The sequence below is a fragment of the Gracilinanus agilis genome, chromosome 1 (genome assembly GCF_016433145.1).
Source record: "Gracilinanus agilis isolate LMUSP501 chromosome 1, AgileGrace, whole genome shotgun sequence".
Lineage (NCBI taxonomy): Eukaryota > Metazoa > Chordata > Mammalia > Didelphimorphia > Didelphidae > Gracilinanus > Gracilinanus agilis.
In genome coordinates, this window is record NC_058130.1 from 399,060,388 (window position 1) to 399,077,385 (window position 16,998).

Sequence of the window (16,998 nt, forward strand, 5' to 3'; positions counted from 1 at the left end):
ATGCCCTGCCTCCCCTCCTGCCAAATCCGAATTATCTCCAAGTTAATAATCTTCCCTTGGACAATGTCCTACCCCATTCGCAGTGTGGGTGACCCTGTAGGTTCCCAAAGGGTATGCCGGCAGACCACAAGCTTTGGCAAGTCAGACCAGCATAGACAAGGTTTGACAATAGACCCAAGAGGAAATTAGATCTCTCATCTGCAGACAATAGATGAATTTTTCAATCAGATAAATTCACTGCTACACAGAGAAGCTATAAAGAAGAGAGCCATAACTTTCTTTTTTTAAAACCCTTACTTTTCATTTTGCAATCAATATTGTGTATTGGTTCCCAAGCAGAAGAACGGTAAGGGTTAGGCAATGGGGTTAAATGACTTGCCCAGGGTCACACAGTTAGGATTGTCTGAGGTCATATTTGAACCTAGAATCTCCTGTTTCCCAGCCTGGCTGTCAATCCAGTGAGCCAGCTAGCTGCCCTCTATTCTTAACCTTTTTTGTAACATCAGCCTCTTTGGTTGTCTTGTGAAACCTAGAAATTCCGTTAATACTTTTAAATGCATTAAAAAATACAATTATCAAAACACCGGGAAAAAAATTTACAGACTCTACAGACCCACTTTTTGTGTCAGTGAAGTGAGAAAGGGCCCACACTGAATTAATCACATATCAAAGTATAATATTTACATATTTTGTCATTATCTTTATTTTTCATTTATTTATTTTTAATATTCTTATCTCCAAATTCTCTCCCTTCTTCCAGGCCATCCCCCACTATGCAAATGATATATCAGTTTATATACTCAAAGTCATGCAAAACATTTCAATTAAAAAATTTTTTTAAATAAGAAAAAGCAAGAAATATAAAGAAAGTTTTTAAAAAGCTTCAATCTGCACTGATTTCATCAGATCTCTCTCTGGAGGTCCTTTGGAATTGTCTTGGAATTTTACACCTTTTAAATTCTTTTCTATACAAGATCTCATTTATTCCCCCTGATAATCTTCTGAAACATTACATAGGAATTATAGCATTCATTCTACAGTTGAAGAAACTGAGGTATAACTGATGAATCAAAACATAAAAGATATAGTTTATATATACATTTTTTCCAAAGTATGTCTTTTCTAGTGTAGGGAAAGGAGGGAAGGAGATACCTGGGAATTTTAATGTGATCAACAAACACAATGTTCCTTAATTAAAAAAAAAGAAATTGAAGTCCAAAGAGTTTCAATGATTGTCCAATATTACCAAGGAAGTAACTGATACAACTTCCAGCCTCCCCCCTAAGCATTTTAGATCATACTGTTTCTCCAAAAAAAAGAAAAGCTAATGGGGAATAGGAAAGATAGATAAATGATTCCCCAAAAAGCTCAAAAAAACCTGTTCTGAAGCATCTTCCCTCACAAAAGTCCTTTACTAATAGATCTATTAATGAGTAGCAAAATAGGATTCTTTCTATTTCATTTCCTTTTATTGTCCTTACCTACACTGGGCCTCAGTTTCCTCATGAGGATGCTGGACTGGTCGATCTCTAAAGTTCCTGCTAGCTCTAAGATTGTTTGACCTTGATTTTCTAATTTCCCAGTCCCCATGAGAAATTGGCCATCAGATAGAGAAGATGGGGAAGGCATATAATCTGAATAATCAAAAAGCTGGTGAATCCAACCCAGAATCTATTCTGCCCAGGTGAGATGGAATGGTTAATCATGAGTAATCCTGTGAAATGCAATGAGAAAGCTGAAAATTGGCCAATTCACCTAAGTAGCTAAATTATTCCAAGCAATAACCTCAATTTCTTCCCTCTTCTGGGGCCAAGATAACCAGGTATGAGAACAAATGGGTCTCTCTGTTGCCATCTATCTCCGCATATTGTAATACTGCATCTGTCTCTCCCAATTCAGGTTGCAATAAAACTTATTCCATTTAAAATCTGTTAAGTCCAAAAATAAGACAATAACTGAGCAAATTAAGGTATGTTAAATGATAGAATACGATATTGCTATTAAAGAAGAAAAATATATGGACAGTATTCATTCAGAGAGTCACAGAAAGTCAGAGTTGAAAGTGTCCTTAGAGAGTTTCTACTCCAGTCTTCTTCATATTGGAAGTGAGGAAAGTGGAAAGTTATATATTAAAAATGACAAGTGAAAAAGAAATTAAACACAAAAATGGTATGTAGATAATAATCACTGCAATGTAAAAATGTACTGTGGACATTAATGAAGATCAGAGAAGAATACAGAGTGACATAATTAGAGTTTAATGTTCATTAGGTTTGGGGCTTTTTATTTTTTTTAAGATCCTCAAGTTGAAAATTTTATATATTTTTTGAAAAAAAAAAAGAATCAACTCATTTATTTCACATGGATCAGGCCCTGAATGTTGAGTTTGAGTAGATTTAGAGTTGGTAGCACTAATTAATTTATTTCAGTTTCTGAGTATGAAAGAAAACTTAAAACGACTATGTTAATGGTGCAAATAGATCATTTAATGGTCTGATTTTATTCCAAAGACTATGGAGTTTTTCTTCACAGGTCAGTAACGTGAAGGAAGATATCATCAGATAGACGAGATTCTCCTGGATCTTTCCTTCCTTGGTTAAAGAAGGAAACTTTGAGCATTGTTTAGGAAGGCCTGTCCTCCTCCACCTTCCCTAGAAGCAGTTAGCAGTGTAGTAATGAATACCACCTGGATTGGAGTCAGGAAAGCCCGTGTTCAAATCTGGCCTTAGATATTGACTAGTTCTCTAACCCTGGGAAACTCAATTTCTATCTGCCTCAGTTCCCTCAACCCTAAAATGGGAATGATGAGAACCTACCTACCAGGTTGCTGTGAGAGTCAAATGAGATAATATCTGTAAAGCACTTGGCACAGTGCCTGGCACATAATAGATACCTAATAAATTTTGTTTCCTTCTTTTCCCCACTCCATCAATCAACCAGTAAGAAAGATTTATAGAACAACTGATATTAGCTTAGCTAAATACAAATGAAAGGGAGCTGGGATTGGCAGGGAGAAGGTAGTACTGACATTCCAGAAGGGCAAACATCATCTTCATGGAGTCACAGAATCTTGGGGTGGGATGGGATCTCATTGGCTATCTCATCTGATATACCTGAACAGGACTCCTTACTATACATACCCAATAAATGATCAGCCAACTTCTGCCTGAATATGTTTGGCAAAATTTAACCTGCACTGGGCAGTTAGGTAGAACATGGCTAGAGCACTAGGTATGGAGAGAGGAGGATCTGAATTCAAATTTGACCTCAGATACTTCCTAAATCTGAGACCCTTGGCAAGTCACTTAAACACCCATTGCTCTAGTCCTTGCTATTCTTCTATCTTAGAATTGATAGTAAGACAAAAGATAAGGAGAAAGAAAGAAAGAAAGAAAGAAAGAAAGAAAGAAAGAAAGAAAGAAAGAAAGAAAGAAAGAAAGAAAGGAAGGAAGGAAGGAAGAAAGGAAGAGAAGGAAGGAAGGAAGGAAGGAAGGAAGGAAGACATGGAGAGAGAGACATGGAGAAAGATGGAGAGGGGGGGGAGGGAGGGAGGAAAGGAGGGAGAGAGAGAAATAAATTTAACCCACTTACTCTTCAGGTCATCACTTCCCCTTCTGAAGAATTCAAATTATTGGGAGATTTCCTCTCATGTCAAGAATCACATCAAGAATCAGTTTTGCCCAATTTTTGCCCAAGTTCCTTGCATTGCCCTTTGGGTCCCAGAAGAATTTTTATGTTCCTTGTTCTTCCCAGAGTCTTGCCTTCTCTTCTTCAATCCACATGCTCCCAGACCATTTATCTGATCCTCAAATACTCTATGTCACTGTCAGTTGGTTTACTGGTTATTTCCCAAAGAGAACTATCTCCTTTTTAAGAGTCTTTGCACAAGTTGTCATCCTAATTTTTTAAAATCAGTTTCTGATTCTCCACCTATTAAGTACTCCCTTCAAATTAATCTGCATTTATTTTGCATAAAACATAAATTATGTTTATTCATGCACATGCTGTTTCTCCCAGTAGAATATAATTTCTTTAAGTCAGCTACTGGTTCATTTTTATCTTTGAACTCCAATGCCTAGCACAACTTCTAGTACATAATTGTTGTTGTTGTTAGTCATTTCTGTCATGTTAGATTCTTCCTGATTCCATTTGTGTTTTCTTGACAAAGATACTGGAGTGGTTTACCATTTCCCTCTCCAGTTCTTTTTATACATGAAGACACTGAAGCCAAGAGGGTTAAGTGACTTACCTAAAGTCACACAGCTAGTATCTGAGGTCAGATTTTAATTCAAATCTTCCTGACGCTAGGCCCAAGTTTCTATCCAATCTGACACCTAGCTGCTCATTAAGTACTTAATAAATTCTTGCTGAACTGAATTGATTATGGCATGACCTCAATGGCACAGAGGCAGCTAGGCTCTGCAATGAATCAAGCCTTTGACCTGGAATTGGGAAGGCAAGTTCAAATCCAACTTCAAATACTTAAGTTTAGTTGTATGATCCCAGACAATTCTCTATATAAGTTTGCCTCATTTAAAATTGAACCCAGTGTGCTTATTTGTTTAAGAATGTGAAAAATCCCCACTTTCTCATTCTTTTTTTAAATTTTTTAAACATTTATTAATATTTATTTTTTAGAAAAGTTAACATGATTACATAATTCATGCTCCTACTTTCCCCTTCAACCCTTGAGCTCCCCCCCCCCATGGCTGATGCATATTTCCACTGGTTCTAACATATGTCATTGATAAAGACCTATTTCCAAATTGTTGATAGTTGCCTTGGTGTGGTAGTTTTGAGTCTACATCCCCAATCATGTCCGCCTCAACCCATGTGTTCAAGCAGTTGTTTTTCTTCTGTTTCCATTCCTCTAGTTCCTCCTCTGAATGCGGGTAGCATTTTTTTTCATAAATCCCTCAGAATTGTCCTGGGTCATTGCATTGCTGCTAGTACAGAAGTCCATTACATTCGATTTTACCAGAGTGTATTGGTCTCTGTGTACAATGTTCTTCTGGCTCTGCTCCTTTCACTCTGCATCAATTCCTGGAGGTCTTTCCAGTTCTATTCTGTGTTCACATAACTTATTTATAGTTTCCCTCTTTATATTCAAGTCATTCACCCATTCTGAATTTATCTTGGTGTAGGGTGTGAGATGCTGATCGAAACCTAATCTCTCCCATATTGTTTTCCAAATTTCCAAGCAGTTTTTGTCAAATAGTGGATTTTTGTCCCAAAAGTTGGGCTCTTTGGGTTTATCATACACTGTCTTGCTGGTGTCATTTACCCCAAGTCTATTCCACTGATCCTCCCTTCTATCTCTTAGCCAGTACCATATTGTTTTGATGACCACTGCTTTATAGTATAGTTTAATATCTGGTACTGCTAGGCCCCCTTCCTTCACATTTTTTTCATTGTTTCCCTTGATATTCTTGATCTTTTGTTATTCCAAATGAAACTTGTTATAGTTTTTCCTAATTCAGTAAAGAAGTTTTTTAGTAGTTTGATAGGCATGGCGCTAAATAGGTAAATTAATTTAGGTAGAATGGTCATTTTTATTATGTTAGCTCGTCCTACCCATGAGCGACTCCCTGCTCCAAAAATCCATTTAATATATTGTCCTCAGATAGAGGACGTATCAGATATTAAACTGATAAGAACAGATACTACACTTGATCTTAGCCAAAAGTCTGAGAAGCGATCCCCGTTTCATCTTTGATACTGTCGATTTGGTTTTCTTCTTTCCTTTTTTATTATATTGACCAGTACTTTGTCTATTTGATCTGTTTTTTCAAAATACCAGCTTCTAGTCTTATTTATTAATTCAATAGTTCTTTTACTTTTGATTTTATTAATTTCTCCCTTGATTTTTAGTATTTCTAATTTAGTTTTCATCTGGGGATTTTTAATTTCTCACTTTCTAATTTTTTAAGTTGCATGCCCAATTCATTAATCTCTGCCCTCCCTAATTTGTTAATATATGCACTCAAGGTTATAAATTTCCCCCTGAGTACTGCCTTGGCTGCATCCCAAGAGTTTGGTAGGATGTCTCATCATTGTCATTTTCTTCAATGAAAATTGTTGATTGTTTCTATGATTTCTTCTTTGACTAGCTGGTTTTGGAGAATCATATTATTTAATTTCCAATTAGTTTTTGATTTGCCTGTCCAGGTGACCTTACTAATTATTATTTTTATTGCATTGTGATCTGAGAAGGTCACATTCATTATTTCTGCTCTTTTGTAATTGTTTGCAATGTTTCTATGCCCTATTAAATGGTAAATCTTTGTGAATGTACCATGTGCAGCTGAAAAGAAGGTGTATTCCTTTTTGTTCCTATTTATTTTTCTCCACATATCTATTAAATCCAATTTTTATAGGACTTCATTCATCTCTCTTACATCTTTCTTATTTATTTTTTGGTTTGATTTATCTAGATCTGAAAGAGGGATATTTAGATCTCCCACTAGTATGGTTTTACTATCTATTTCCTTCTTGAGCTCTGTCAGTTTCTCCTTTAAGAATTTGGATGCTATGCCATTTGGTGCATACATATTGAGCACTGCTATTTCCTCATTGTCTATACTGCCTTTAATCAGGATGTAATGACCTTCCCTGACTTTTTTAATCATATCTATTTTTACTTTGGCTTTGACAGAAATCATAATTGCCATTCCTGCCTTCTTTTTCTCATCTGATGCCCAAAGGATTTTGCTCAAGCCCTTTACCTTTAACCTATGTATGTCCACCCGCCTCATATGTGTTTCTTGTAGACAACATAAGGTAGGATTTTGGTTTCTAATCCATTCTGCTATTTGCTTCCTTTTTATGGGTGAATTCATCCCATTCACATTCACAGTTATAATTATCAGTTGTGTATTAGCCGACATTTTGGTATCCTCTCCTAGTTCTACCACTTCTTCTTACACTATTTCCTTTTAAACCAGTGGTTTGCTTTATGCCAGTAACCCTTGTCCCCTCCCTTGATTTACTTCCCTTTCTACCCCTTCCCTTATTATTCCCCTCTATTTATTTTTAAGTCCTAATGAATTCCCTCCTCTTTCTTCTCCCCTCCCTTTTGTGACCTCCCCACTCCCCTGCTCCCCTTGGTTTATCCCTTCTGACTTTCTCAGTAGGGTTAGATAGAGTTTTATATCCCAATGGATAAAGCTACTCTTCCCTCTCTGGGTTAATTACACTGAGATAAGGTTTAAATATTACCTCTTAATGCTCTCTTCCTCTCCTTCTTATAATAGTATTCATCCCTTCCCCTTCCCATGTCCTCTTTGTGTGTAATAGAATATCCTATTTTTCTTATTCTTTCAAGTTTCTCTTGGTGTCCTCTACTATTCACCTCCCTCTATCCCACCCCCATATCATCTTAGACCATTTAGTATTCCAAACTCTCCCTATGAATAATTTTTCTAATTACTATAACAGTGAATACTATAATAGTGAATAGAGTTCCTTACAGAGAATTATATATAACATTTATCCATATAGGAATACCAATAATCCGATCATATTGAAGCCCTTAAGGAAACAAATTTTAAAAATACAAGTTTTCTTTCTTTCCCCTCTGTTTCTTATTTACCTTTTCATGTTTCTCTTGATTTTTGCGGTTGTATAGTAAACTTTCCATTTAGTTCTGGTCTTTTCTATGCAAATACTTGGAAATCTTCTATTTTGTTGAATGCCCAAACTTTCCCCTGGAAGTATATGGTTAGTTTTGATGGATAGGTGATCCTTGGTTGTAGACCCAGTTCTCTTGCCTTTCTAAATACCATAGTCCAAGCCTTGCGATCTTTTAGCGTGGAGGCTGCCAGATCCTGTGTGATCCTGATTGGTGCTCCTTGATATCTGAATTGTCTCTTTCTGGCTTCTTGTAAAAGTTTTTCTTTTACTTGGAAGCTCTTGAATTTGGCTATTATATTCCTGGGGGTTGTCTTTTCTGGGTCTAGTGTAGAAGGTGATCTATGGATCCTTTCAATGTCTATATTGCCCTCTTGTAGAACTTCAAGGTAGTGTTGCTGAATAATTTCTTTTAGTATGGAGTCCAAATTTCTATTAATTTCTGCTTTTTCAGGAAGACCAATGATTCTCAGATTGTCTCTTCCAGACCTGTTTTCTTGGTCTGTCACTTTTTCATTGAGATATTTCATGTTTCCTTCTATTTTATCAGTCTTTTGACTTTGTTTTATTTGTTCTTGCTGTCTTGAGAGATCATTAGCTTCTAATTGCTCAATTCTAGCCTTTAGGGACTGGTTTTCCTTTTCAATCTGGTCATTTCTGGTGTTCAATTTGCTTATCAGTTCATTTGATTTCTGAGCCTCACTTTCCAATTGCAAAATTCTGCCTTTTAGACTATTGTTTTCTTGCCAGATTTTGGTTTCCAATTTGCTTACCATTTCATTTGATTTTGGGGCATTTTTCTCCAATGGGGAGTTTCTGTCTTCTAACCTGTTAATTTCCTTTTGAGCTATTTCCCACTTCTCTTGCCAAATCTCTTACATCTTTCTCATCATCTCAGATTTGAACTCTTCAATAGCTTGTGGCCAGTTTTCATTATTTTGGGAAGGTTTGGATATGATTACTTGTCTGTTCTCCTCTGCTGTTTGCTCTGTTGTCTGTATTTTATCTGTGTAAAAGTTGTCAAGTGTTACAGATTTCTTCTTGATCTTTTTCTTTTGGGGTTCTTGTCTCTAGCTTGTCATTGTTAGCCCTGCACCCTCTCAGGTTTATCCTCACACTCAGGGTCTGTCTGAGCTCTTTAGGCTCCTGAGGTCTCAGGTGTAGTTGTTCTCCGGGTCAAGCCTCCTGGTGGTCCCCTTTTTGTTCCTCTGCCCGAGGCTCCTTTAACAGTCTCCGGGCACTGCTTCCACAGTTGCGCACCCCTCTGCACTGGGTCCCCACTCAAGGTCCACGCCTGTGCTCAAGATTTGAGTCTTTGCCTGCCCTCAGGATCTGTGACTGGGCTTGTGTCCACGCCAGCACTCATGCCTGTACTCAGGGTCTGAGTTCAAAGTCCGCGAGTGTTCTTTAGCCTCTTGGGGTCTTAAGTCTTGCTGCTCTCAGGAGCAGGCCCTGGTGACCCCAGGTAGCTGCCAAGGACTTAATGCATGCCCCAAACTTGCTCTAACTCTTGTGTGTTGGCTTTGGCACTGTAGGTGGTGGGAGGTGGAGGAGGGGGTTGCTCAGCTCATGTTTTAGTGAGAGCTGTTTCACCCCTTTATAGCATGGAAATGCCCCAGTTCCACATACCTCCAATGCTGTGCCATGTTGTGGGGTCCCTTTGTTCCTCTGGATTTCTTTTTGTCTTCTTGAGGAGTCCTATATATTTTGGTTAGGAGAGGTTAAGCAGCTGCTTTTTACTCTGCAGCCAACTTCTCTCATTCTTTGATATAGTTATCAATTTCTTGTATTTCTGTTCCAGAACATTTTACATATAGTAATAAAGATGTCCCAATTACCACATTCTGGGGCCAAAGTAATTCTTGAATTTTCTCCATAAGGATTTGGAGAGATGTACATCTCAAGTATGGTCTGAAGGTACTAAAGGAAAAAGATTTTTACCCCCTCTCTGTGAGAGCAACAGGAGCAGCTAGATGGTACAGTGCTGAGGGAGTTAGGCCTAGAATCAGGAAGACTCATCTTTTTCAGTTCAAATCTTGTCTCAGAAACTTACTAGCTATGTAATCCTGGGCAAATCACTTAACCTTGTTTCCCTCAGTTTCATTGTCAATAAAATGAACTGGAGAAGCAAATGCAAACCACTCCAGTATTTCTGCCAAGACAACTCCAAATGGGGTCACAGAGCCAGATATGCTGCAATGACAACAGTGAAAGTAACCCTGCTAAAAGACAAGACTTACTTATGTTAAAGTCCTATGATTTTTGGTCACCAAAATCTCATGATCCCTGACCAACAACTTAAGAGAAAAGGGAATGAAGATAGCTAGATGATACAGTGGATCATGTGTGAGGCCTCGAGTTGGGAGGTCCTAGGTTCAAATCTGGCCTCAGACACTTCCTAGCTCTGTGACCCTGGGCAAGTCACTTAACCCTGTTTGCCTGGCCCTTATCCTTCTGTCTTAGAATGTTCTAAGACAGAAAGCAAGGGTTTAAGACAGACATACAGACAGAGAATAGGAATAGGAAGTGGCTGAGAAGGTACTGTCAAGAATTCAGTTACCATTGACATTGTGACACAGAGTCATTACAAATAAACCATTCTATGTTGTCTGTGCATCTGAGGCATTTTATAGCTGGTCTAAAACACAAGGCTTTCCAGGGGAATACTGGGTAAGCTACCCAGCAATAACTCATCCCCCCTCAAAGCCACCTTATTTCTCCACAAAATGGCATTTAATTCATGATCTCTCCCTCTTTCCAAGACATAAATTTATAACAAACTAAGAATGGAGAAACCAAACATTGTCCCAGAAACACTGAATCTCACTGCTTTTATCCACATTCTGTGGGAGGCCCTGGAGTAACAGAGAGGCTAGTGTATTTCTCTGGTACCAGCAGTTGCTAGTTTTGCCATCCCCATAGTTTAACTATACTGATTTTCTTACTTTTTGTAAGGTTTCCCAGGCAACTGACAGAACCATAGAGAGCTGGGAAACTTCTCAGAGGACCTGAGGAGAAGTGCCTCACTTTCTTTCATAGACAAGTATGTTGAATTCTCTGGTCCTCAGTTCTCTCATTTATAAAGTAAGTTTAGCATAAAATACCTAGGGGTCAGTTTACCAAAGCACACAAAGATTTATGCAGATTCAATTATAAAGTGCTCCTTAAAGAATTAAAGAACAACTTAAATAACTGGAGAAGTATTTACTGTTCATGGCTGAGCCATGCCAATAAAATAAATATAATCAAAGTTAATTAACAGTTTTAATGCTATACCAATCAAATTATCAAAAAGATACTTTATAGAACTTCCAAACTTCAAACTATATTATAAAACATAGTTCATCAAAATCATCCAGTATTGATTTGAAAACAGAGAGGTAGACGAGTATAATAGTCTGACCAAAGAAAAATCAGAAACAATGGAACTTAATAACCCAGTATTCAATAAAGCAAAAAAACATAAATTATTTAAGCAAGAACTTTGTATTTGATAATTTTTTTAAAAACTGATGGGGAAACTGGAGAGCAATCTGGTAGAAATTAAACTTAGACTACTATCTTACAACATATTCCACAATTTATTCTAAATGGATACGTGACTTCAGTATTGAAGATGATACGGATTTTTAAAAATTATAACAAAGTTCATTTGGAAAAACAAAAGATCAAGAATATCAAGGGAACTAATAAAAAAAGGTGAAGCCTAGCAGTACCAGATTTTAAACTGTACTATAAAGCAGAGGTCATCAAAGCAATATGGTAGTGGTTAAGAGACAGAGAAGAGGATCGATGGAATAGACTTGGGGTAAGTGACGTCAGCAAGAAAACCCAAAGATCCCAGCTTTTGGGATAAAAACCCACTGTTTGACAAAAAAAATGCTGATAAAATTGGAAAAAAGTATGGAAGAGATTAGATTTAGATCAATATCTCACATCCTACACCAAGATAAATTCAGAATGGGTGAATGACAAATATAAAGTAGGAAACTATAAGTAAATTAGGTGAGCATAGAATAGTATACCTATCAAATCTATGGGAAAGGAAAGATTTTAAGACCAAGAAAGAGATAGGGAATATTACAAAATGGAAAATGAATAATTTTGATTACATTAAATTAAAAAGGTTTTCTACAAACAAAACCAATGCAACCAAAATTAGAAGGAAAACAACAAATTAGGAAAAAAATCTTTATAACAAACACCTCTGACAAAGGTCTAATTACTCAAATATATAAGTAGCTAAATCAATTGTACAAAAATCAAGCCATCCCCCAAAAAATAAATGGAAAAGGGACATGAATAGGCAGTTTTAAGATAAATAGAAACTAACAATAAGCACATGAAAAAGTTTTCTAAATCTCTTATAATTAGAGAAATGCAAATCAAAACAACTCTGAGGTATCACCTCACACCTAGCAGATTGGCTAATATGACAGCAAAAAAAAAGTAATAAATGTTGGAGGGGATGTGGCAAAATTGAGATACTAGTGCATTGCTGGTGGAGTTGTGAATTGATCCAACCATTCTGGAAGGCAATTTGGAACTATGCCCAAAGGGCTTTAAAAGACCGCCTGCCCTTTGATCCAGCCATACCACTGCTGGATTTGTACCCCCAAAGAGATAATAGGGAAAATATGTATAAAAAAATCTCTATAGCCTCGTTCTTTTGGTAGCGAAAAAATTGGAAAACGAGGAGATACCCTGTGATTGGGGAACAGCTGAATATGTTGTGATATCTGATTGTGATGGAATACTATTGTGCTAAAATGAATAGTAAACTGGAGGAATTCCATGTGAACTGCAAAGTCCTCCAGGAATTAATGCAGAGCGAAAGGAGCAGAAACAGAAGAACATTGTACACAGAGACTGATACACTGTAGCACAATCAAATATAATAGACTTCTCTACTAGTAGCAATGCAATGATCTAAGGCAATTCTGAGGGACTTATGAGAAAGAACACTATCCACACACAGAGAAAGAACTGTGGGAATAAAAACACAGAAGAAAAACAACTGCTTGATCACATGGTTTAATGGGGATATGATTAAGAATGTAGACTCTAAAGGATTACTCTATTGCAAATATTAATGATATGGAAATAGGTCTTGATCAATGACATATGTAAAACCCAATGGAACTGCTTGTTGGCTATGGGATGGGGCTGGGGGGAGAGGAGGGAAAGAACATGAATCATGTGACAATGGAAAAATATCCTTAATTAATTAAATGAAGTTTTAAAAACATTAGAAGAGAAGCCAGTCATATATTCTCACAGTTATGGATAGGAGGAATAAAAACAATTACAAATGATAAACAGATAAGTTTGATTACCTGAAATCAAAAGCCTTCTGCAGAGATAAAATTAATGCACCTAAGAAGAAAAATGGTTAAAGGATGTTGGGGCCTGGGGGTTGGAGGGGTGGGGAGCAGACACAGAATTCTTACATCAAATTTCTCTGAAAAGAGTTTGGGATAAAAGACATATAAACAATTAAAAACACACATATGTATATATGACCAATATCCATTCATTCCCTCAATAGATATGTGGTCAAAGGATATAAACCAACAATTCTTAAAAGAAGAAGAATTGTAGGGTATTAATAAACACATGAAAGAATGCTCTACAAATCTAGTAATAAGAGAAATGTAAATCAAAATAACTAAAATTTTACTTCACAGCCTGAAAATTTATAAAGATGACAAAAGATGATAATAATCAATATTAGAGAGATTGTGGGAAGTTTGGCAGACTAGTTATAGGTGATAGAGTGGATAGTGTGCTGGGCCTGGAATCAGGAAGATCAAATCTGACCCCAGACATTTACTAGCTGTGGGACCCTAAGCAAGTCATCTAACCACGTTGGCTTCAGTTTCTTCATCTGTAAAATGATCTGGAGAAGGAAATGCCAAACTACTCTAGTATCTTTGCCAAGAAAACCTCAAATAGGGTCATGAAGAGTGGGATATGACTGAATAAAAAGTATACACTAGCACATTGTTGGTGGAGTTATGAATTGGCAACTATTTTCAAAAGAATTTAGAATTGAGTAAATAATGTGACTAAAATGTTCATATCCTTTGATGCAGAGATTCTATTCCTGGGCTTTGTTTTTGTTTTTAAATTTAATTTTTTTAATTATGAGGTTTTTATTTTCTCTTCTTTTTCCTAGAGAATAACAAAAAGAAATTCTCATAATAAATATGCATAGTCAAGCACAGCAAATTCCTACATTAACCATGTCCATAAATAAATGACTCATTCTGCTTCTTATGCCCATCACTTTTCACTCAGTACATGGGGAATATGCTTCAGCTTCAGTCCTCTGGAATTGTAAAACATCATTTTATTGCAGGATCTTCCAACCAAGAAAATAAAATAATTTTCAAAGGCTATCTGTCCCCAAGGAAGATGTAGATGAGAAAAAAGTGATCATATACACCAAAATATTTTTAACAACACTTTTTGTGATCGCTAAAAATTGGAAACAAAATAGATGCCCATCAATTGGGGAGTGGCTGAACAAATTGTGGTAGATAAATATAATGGGATATTTCTCTAAGTGATGGGATGTGCTCTAAGAAATGATATATGTAATGAATACAGAGAAGCATGGAAAGACTTACATGAACTGATTCAGAATGAGGAAAACTGAGCCAAGAAAAAAAATGTACACAATGACTACAACAATGTAAATGGAAAGAACAATCACACACAAAATATCAAAAGTGAATACTGCAGGGGTTCCGGGTTAAGATGGAGGCAGAGTAAGAAGCAGCTCTTAACCTCTCCTGAATGAAACACACAAAACTCCTCAAGGGGACATAAAAACAAGTCCAGACGAACGGAGGAACCCCACAACAGGGCATAGAGTGGAAGGTACGAGGAATCGAGGCATTTCCATGCTATAAAGGGGTGAAACAGCTCTCACTAAATCGCGGGATGAGCAACCACCCCACCCCCAAACCCTCCACACACAACACCTATAGTGCCGAAGCCAGCTAAAAAGAAATAGAGCAAGTTTGGGGCACCCATAGAGTCATTGGCAGCTCCGGGGCCTGCTCCTGAGAGCGGCAGGATTTGGGACCCCAGGAAGCTAGCGAGCACACGCGGAATTTGAGCGCTGGAGCAGGACACCGGGAGCGGACACTGGGCGCAGAGCGCGGGATCCAGCACAGGCACGGGCAGAGGCGGGGGTGGAGGCAAACACAGCCACAAGCTAAAGCTCTGAAACCCTGAGTGGGGAATCAGTGCAGACGGGTATACAACTGTGGAAGCAGCGCCCTGAGACTGGTAAAGAAACCTCAGGCAGAGGATCAAGCAAGGGGGTCCAACAGGGGGCTTGACCGCGGACAGACCCTGAGCGCGAAGATAAACCTGAGAAGCTGCTGGGCTAACGATGGCTACCCAGTCTCAGGAAGTTCAGAAGAGAAAGATTAACAACAAGAAAAAGAAGTCTTTAACACTAGACAACTTTTACACGGAGAAAATTCAGACAACCGAGCAAACAGAGGAGGAGAACAAAAAAACATCCGGACCCTCCTCAAATAAGGAAAACTCCTCACAAACTATGGAAGAGTTCAAAACTGAGATTTTGAGGAAAATGGAAGAGATCTGGCAAGAAAATAACTGTTTAAAAGGTAGAATCTTGCAATTGGAAAGTGAGGCTCAGAAACCAAATGAACTGATAAGCAAACTGAACACCAGAAATGACCAGATTGAAAAGGAATACCATAAGATTATGGCCGAAAACCAGAAGATTATGGCCGAAAACCAGAAGATTATAGCCGAAAACCAGAAGATTACAGCCGAAAACCAGAAGATTATAGCCGAAAATCAATCCCTAAAGGCTAGCATTGAGCAAGTAGAAGCTAATGATCTCTCAAGACAACAAGAACAAATAAAACAAAGTCAAAAGACTGAAAAAATAGAAGGAAACATGAAATATCTCAATGAGAGAGTGACAGACCAAGAAAACCGGTCTAGAAGAGACAATTTGAGAATAATTGGTCTTCCAGAAAAACCAGAAATTAATAGAAACCTAGACTCCATACTAACAGAAATTATTCAGCAAAATTGCCCTGAAGTCCTACAACAAGAGGGCAATATAGACATTGAAAGGATTCATAGAACACCTGCGACATTCGATCAAGAAAAGAAAACACCCAGAAATATAATTGCCAAATTCAAAAGTTTCCAAGCAAAAGAAAAAATCTTACAAGAAGCCAGAAAGAAGCAATTCAAATATCAAGGAGCACCAATCAGGATCACACAGGATCTGGTAGCCTCCACACTAAAAGATCGCAAGGCTTGGAATACGATATTCAGAAAGGCAAGAGAGCTGGGCCTGCAACCACAGATCAACTACCCATCAAAATTGACTATATATTTCCAGGGGAAAGTATGGGCATTCAACAAAATTGAAGAATTCCAGGCATTTGCACAGAAAAGACCAGGGCTAAATGGAAAGTTGGATATCCAACCACAAAAATCGAGAGAAACATGAAAAGGTAAATAAGATACAGAGGGGAAAGAGAGAAAACTCATAATTTTTAAATTTGCCTTTTTAAGGGCCTAAGTGAGATCTAATTATCTGTATTCCTATGTAGAGAAATGTTATGTATAATTCTCTGTAGTGAACTCTATTCACTATTATAGTATTCACTATTATAGTAATCAGAAGAATAATTCACAGGGTGAGGGTGGAACACTAAATAATCTAAGATGACATGGGGGATGGGAAAGAGGGGGTGAATAGCAGGGGACACCAAGAGAAACTTGTGTGAATAAGAAAATAGAATATTCTATTACACACAAAGAGGGCATAGGAGGGAGAGGGGACAAATACTATTATAAGAAGGAGAGGAAGAGAGCATTAAGAGGTAATAATCAAACCTTACTCTCAGTGTAATCAACCTGGAGAGGGAAGAGTAGCTATACTATCCATTGGGACATAAAACTCTTATCTAACCCTTCTGAGAAAGTTAAAAGGGATAAACTAAGGGGAGCAGGAGAGTGGGGAGGTCAAAAAAAGGGAGGGGAGAAGAAGGGGGAGGGAATTCATAAGGCCTTTAAAAACAAAAAGAGGGAGAAAAATAAGGGAGGGGGTAGAAAGGGAAATTAATCAAGGGAGGGGATAAGGGATAGCGGCTCAATAGCAAACCACTGATTTAAAAGGAAAAAGTATAAGGAAAAAGGGGGTAGGAAGAGGGGAGGATTCGAAAATGTCAGCAAATGCACAACTCATGATTATAACTCTGAATGTGAATGGGATGAACTCGCTCATAAAATGGAAGCAAATAGCAGAGTGGATTAGAAACCAAAATCCCACCATATGTTGTCTACAAGAAACACATATGAGGC

At 37.5% G+C, this 16,998-nt stretch overlaps 1 pseudogene; it reads right to left on the bottom strand.

Moving 5' to 3' along the window:
• Positions 1-5,528: 5,528 nt before the first annotated feature.
• LOC123232833 lies at positions 5,529-5,699 on the bottom strand (annotated as a pseudogene).
• Between the last annotated feature and the right edge of the window lie 11,299 nt (positions 5,700-16,998).